The sequence below is a fragment of the Silene latifolia genome, chromosome 10 (genome assembly GCF_048544455.1).
Source record: "Silene latifolia isolate original U9 population chromosome 10, ASM4854445v1, whole genome shotgun sequence".
Taxonomy (NCBI): Eukaryota; Viridiplantae; Streptophyta; class Magnoliopsida; order Caryophyllales; family Caryophyllaceae; genus Silene; species Silene latifolia.
In genome coordinates, this window is record NC_133535.1 from 83594356 (window position 1) to 83600355 (window position 6000).

Here is a 6000-nt window from a genome sequence, read left to right on the forward strand (position 1 = left end):
TCACCGAGTACGGCATAACGCTCACACTAGCCCCTAGATCACATAGGGCTTTGTTGATCATGGTGTCGCCAATGGTACATGGTATTGAGAAGCTTCCTGGATCTTTAAGTTTTGGAGGAGAACTCCCTTGAAGTATTGCACTACTCACCTTAGTGAAAGCGATAGTCTCAAGCTTCCGGATCGACTTCTTCTTTGTGAGGATGTCTTTCATGTATTTTGAATAGGCCGGCACGTGATTGATTAATTCCGTGAAAGGAATTGAGACTTCCCAATTCTTCACAATTTCCATAAATTTTCCAAGTTGGTCATCAAATTTGGGCTTGGCTTGACGACTCGGAAAAGGAAGTCTAATCACAATGGGCTCCTTCTCCTTGACCTTGTCTTCATTTTTCTTTGAAATATCTTCTTTTGATGGTTCTCTATCCTTGGAGTTTTGCACAATTTCTTCTTTGTCACTAGCTTCCACAACTTCATCCTCAACTTGCTTCTTCGGTGCTTCATCCCTTGTACCACTCCTCAAGTGAATGGCACTAACCGTTTCATGTCTTGGGGGATTACTTTGAGGTGGTAATTGCCCCTTTTGTCTTTGTGAGCTTGAAGATGCTAGTTGAGTCAATTGGGTTTCTAACATTTTGGTCTGAGCTAGGATGTTGTTGATGGTGATTTTGTTTGCTTGACTATACTTTTGCATTTGAGTGAAAAACTCTTGTTGATTCTTTTGCATTTGTAGGACCGCTTTTTGAACATCAAAACCTTGGTCATTTTGTTGGTTGTATGGAGTTTGATTTTGGTAACCTTGGTTTTGGTTGTAAAAGGGTCTTTGATTTTGGTTTCTCATAGGAGGTGGGTGTATGTTGGTTGAGGGTTTTGAACATTTTGGCTTTTGTATGAGAGATTTGGATAGAATTTGGTGTTTTCATTGTAATAGTTTGAATAAGGGGTACCACTCTTGTATGCTTGGAAAGCATTCACTTGTTCATTTGTTCCCCTACATTCACTTTGGTCATGTCCCAAAGTTCTACAATTCTCACATATCCCACTTGGGATTGATGAAGATGCCGTCATGGCATTAACATGATGCTTTGGTGATTTTGAGATTTTTTCAAGTCTAGCCATAGCTTTTTCATACTTCAAATTGATGGTATCAATGTGAGCACTAAGTTGAGCACCCAATTGAGTAATGGAGTCCACTTCATGCTTTCCTCCTCTAGTAGCCTTGCGAGGTCTACTATATTGTGAGTTATGGACCGCCATTTCCTCAATTTTGTTCCAAGTTTGATTGTCATCAACTTCGGTGAACATTCCATTTGATCCCATGTTGAGAATGTTTCTTGAGTCTTCATAAAGACCATTCCAAAATTGTTGTACCAAGAACCACTCGCTAAGTCCATGATGAGGACATGAGCGACAAATTCCTTTGAATCGCTCCCAAGCTTCATACAAAGATTCCTCATCTCTTTGCTTAAAGCCCGTAATTTGAGCTCTTAGCATGTTAGTGTGGACAGCGGGGGTGCCCATGGGGGCGCTTGGGAGGAAAGAGAAACAAGCGTTTGAATTTTTGTTGGAGTCGCCAACAATTTTTATGGGAAATTGGAACCGTTCGAATACCTCGTGTCATGTCAAGACACAAAGTAGTGACATGAACACTAAGCAATTGTTACCCTTAGCATTCTATGTCTAGAATGACTCTCGTGGATGCCAATGAACAAGGGTGTTCACGGAGATCTGGAGTAAGGGGTGAGGGTACGTATTAGGAAGCTCTTTTGATCGAACACCTAATCCCACCCGCCTCGATAGCGGCCTCTACTAATGATTAGGGAAATCGTCTATACTTGATATATCGTCGATTATATGCATGCAATGCAACATCCAAGTTTTAATCCTAACATGTGAGAATTAGACTAAGTCGGTTGACAGTTAGTTTAACATACAATTAAGGTCGAAGTAGGATTTAATGCTCAATTACATGTGAGAACATTCAAATGATACAAGAAATATGATAAATACAACAAAATTACAATAATGAAAATTACAATGGAATTACATCGGGATAGGCGATTTATGTCGAAAATACCTTTAAAACGGATAATTTGAGAAAAAGAATAAAGGAACGAATTAACGAACAGAACAGAAGGTGATAATACGATTAATAGTTGATTATACGTAAGCTAATTTAAACTAGGTCAAGGCAACCACAGAGTTCAGGGACAGAATTCAACCGAATAAAGCAGCAATGAGTGCGTCCTTGGAATAGGCGCATCGATTCTTTGCGTCTGTTTCGACTTTGACCAATTGTGAAGCGGAATTGCGTGTTGTTAATACTCGTCGGTAAATTTAATGATTGATTAAATTATTTACTCGGATGGAAGTGATTAATGGGTTAATTACATGTGATTAAGGTCATAAAAGCAATAAACATGGATGAGACGGAATTAAACGAATTAATTACATGAATGAATGATGGATAATTAGTGACATGAGTGAATGAAATAAACTAAACGAGATGAATTAACGACAAATTAATGATGAACATGTGATGAACGGATGAAAATATGTCAAAGGTCGAATTCCAGAAGCCCAATATGAACAAACTGAATTTCTACAACCCGGATTGAATTCAATGACGAAAACCCGCAAATATGAGATTACTTGGGATTTAAGCCGAATTTAATGATGAATTATGTTCTAACGAATGATAAACAATATAAATGTGAAATTATTGTGCTATGATATCAGAGAATTAAAGAACAAACGAACAAAACAAATACTTAACGAATTACAGAGGACGAAGGAAGAAGAAAGGAAGCAGGAACTGCGGCAGCCTCACGAAGAGGCGCAGCAGGAAATGCGCTCCTTCGAAGAGGCGCAGCAGTTGCTGCGTCCTTTCTCGACGGTTTATCTTCTGAAAATCCGTAAAAAGGGTTTTAAAGTACGGTTTTAGAAATCGGTTTTAAAAGGTATTTTCGACATAAACCTTACAATTGATTACAAAAAGTAAATACAATAAATAAATAAGGATTATACACCCTCAGACTTACATGTTTGACGAAACGAGAAGGACTAAGATATCGATTAGTGATGCTCGACGCAAATGCAAAGAAAGTGCCCTCGTAAGAGGAAAACGATTAATTAATTAAGTTGATTGATGTGTAGTTGGTCAAATTGGTCGGTCATGCAAACGAGGCTGGTACTCAGAAGGATCCGAGCTTACGTGGTCGAATGTTCAAGCACGTAGACGCCAAAAAGTAAGAACAAAGGTCTAGAATGAAAAGGGAGAAGAGAAGGGCGGACACTCGCGTGAGAAATATGAGGAGCGAAGGCTCCTATTTATACTAATCACGTGAAATAATTAGGGTTTCGGAGACTCTTTGGAAGTGAATCTCGGAAAGATATGAAAAAGATACGAAAACTACGGAGAATAGGACCTGGGAAGAGGCGCAACAGCCATTGCGTCTCTTGGAAGAGGCGCAGCACCTGCTGCGTCTGTTCCCAAGTGGTTTCCTCCTGTGGAAGAAAGATTTCCGTGTTTAAGTTATGGTAGGACGGAATAATTTGGTTTTCCTTAATATCTTATGTGAATATTTCGGGAAACTGTTTACCAAAGGATGAAAATTATGAAATATGAAATAGAAATATCCGGAACATTCCAGAACATTCTGACTCGGGATTTAACGGTTATCAGAAAATGAAGACGGTTTTAGGCCCGGACTCCAAATGTACTCTAACTACTGTCAAAACGACCTTATCGGCACGTAGATGACAACTAAGAGGCAGACATTGATATTTGAGCAATCACTTGACGATAATCTTACGAATTATCACAAATCGTTCCGCGTACCAAACATGCGGCCCAATCATCACCGGGTGGTTTGCGAGAGGTGCAGAAATGAGGTATCTACAGAGCCCCCACTTTGACAAGGCGAAAGTCAAAGTATAGCCATCAGGTCAATCGAAGATTACAACCTGACGACTATGGCGACGCGAGGCGGCTCAAGGGGTCTGAGCCAAGGACCTGTCATCGGGAACATTTTAGAGTCTGTAGACTATCGGGGAGGGTCGTTTAAAGTCCATTAGACTACGTAAGGAAGCTCGCCAGCCATAAGAAAAGACCATACCTGAGACTTCTTCTCGAAATTCTTCCGGAGGTACATGGGAGCTAAGGAGCGAAGATCAAGCGTAAGGACTAAATAAGGTGAGTAGCAGGGCACAGGCGGGAACTGCTGAAAGAAGACTGCTTGGGTAGTCTTCGAGAAATAATCGCGAATAGCAGGATACGGGCGGGAACTGCTGAGGGGAAGACTGCTTGGGTAGTCTTCGAGAAGCATTATAAATAGCAGGACACAGTCGGGAACTGCTGAGGAGAAATCTGCTTAGGTAGATGTTAATCTTCAAGTCTTGAGAGGGACAGTACGTCCGCTTACTCTCGCCGGGGACATGATTGGGAATTAATCTCCATGTCGTGAGAGGGAAAGTGTATCCGCTTACTCTCGTTATAATGAAGGCGTGTCGAATTCTGTGAAGGAATAAATGATCGTTCCGACAAGCAAAGGTCTTGAAAGGAATAAATAATATGCAACAGTCTGCTGCTGGCTTGAGAAAATGCGGGTCGGAATGAAAAAAATCGTCAAACGGACCAAAAGGATAAAATAGCATCGGGGAAGAGGCACACCAAAGATGGGCCCACAAATAACGAACTCATAACGAATTTTTGAAAATCCGTATGGAGGGAACACAAGGAAGAGGTGCAGCAAGAGCTGCGTCTCTTGGAAGAGGCGCAGCGCCTGCTGCGTCTATTCCCCAAAGTGTTTTTTCTGCGTAAAAACGCGATAATCAGGAGGCTTATGTTCATTTGTTCGAAACACAATTTCACATATTCTCTCTCAAATCTTCCCCATTTCCTCCAAGGTTTGATTGAAAAGCTTGCATTAATCATGACTAATCGAGGTATGTGTCTCATTCTTGCATTAATCTTCCATATTTGCTCAATTTTGAGTCGAAAAAATTAGGGTTTATGACCCATTTGATCAAAAATTTGGGGCTTTTCCCCCAAATGCGTTTGCTTTGTCAAATGGACATTAGAAATGGATAATTGGTAGCATTAGGAACACAACCATGTATTTGCCTTGGATTTTCGTCGAGTTTTGAGCCTTTGAATGAAATTTGAGACGGTTTCACAGCTAAACCTTAAATTGCTTCGAAAATAGCCTTAGGATCGCCGATTTGCGATGAAACTTGACATTTGGGAACCTTGAATGATGGGTAAACTTTCTACCATCTCGGAATTTTGGTTTGTGACAACTTTTTCAGGACACTTTTCTAGGGCATAATTGCTGTTATAACGAAATGCTGCCGAAAGTTCGACTCGAACCCGGAACTAGGCTTCAAATTAGGTTTGACTTGACCCAAGTTACCACATGAGTGATCGGGTTGGTGATAATATGGCCAAAGATGGCGGGAAAAGAGCGATTTCAGGGCTTCCGAAGGGTCGGAAATCCCCTAACCAAGGCTTGCCGTCACGTGACGCGGCCTAAATTTGCTTTAATGTTGCAGGTGATGTGGCTTCTACTTCTGGGAGGACTCCCATGGAGATAGACGTTGCTACTGTCGAGGAGGCATTAGAGCAGGACTTCACCGCCGGGGTGATGGCTGCTGGGGACGAGGTCCATGAGGAGGAGGCTGTTGAGGAGGAGGAGGCCCCGAGACGGGCCAACGTTGGACGGGGAGGTCGTCAGCTGAGAGGAGCTCCTGCGTGGGCTGAGACTTGGGAGAGTAGGAACTTGAGGTGGGCTGTAGGGGGTCACCTGTCCTAAAGGACGGTGAAGAGCTTGGTAAATAGGAGTTCACTACTCATTACTCATCCTCTTTCATTCATTTATATCTCTTTTGATTTTCATTCAAAACTAAAGATAGCTTTTTTGTTTCAAATCACAATAGGAGGCCGGGAACATGAGGTCGTTCTCGGGCTACACGACAGCGATGGAGCACTACGAGCGGCTGTCG

At 41.8% G+C, this 6000-nt stretch overlaps 1 non-coding gene across 1 annotated transcript; it reads left to right on the plus strand.

The window, feature by feature from the left end:
• Positions 1-1384: 1384 nt before the first annotated feature.
• Positions 1385-1491, plus strand: LOC141610059 (small nucleolar RNA R71). Its single transcript, XR_012527953.1, has one exon. It is a non-coding gene; the product is annotated as a small nucleolar RNA R71 (small nucleolar RNA).
• Positions 1492-6000: the final 4509 nt, after the last annotated feature.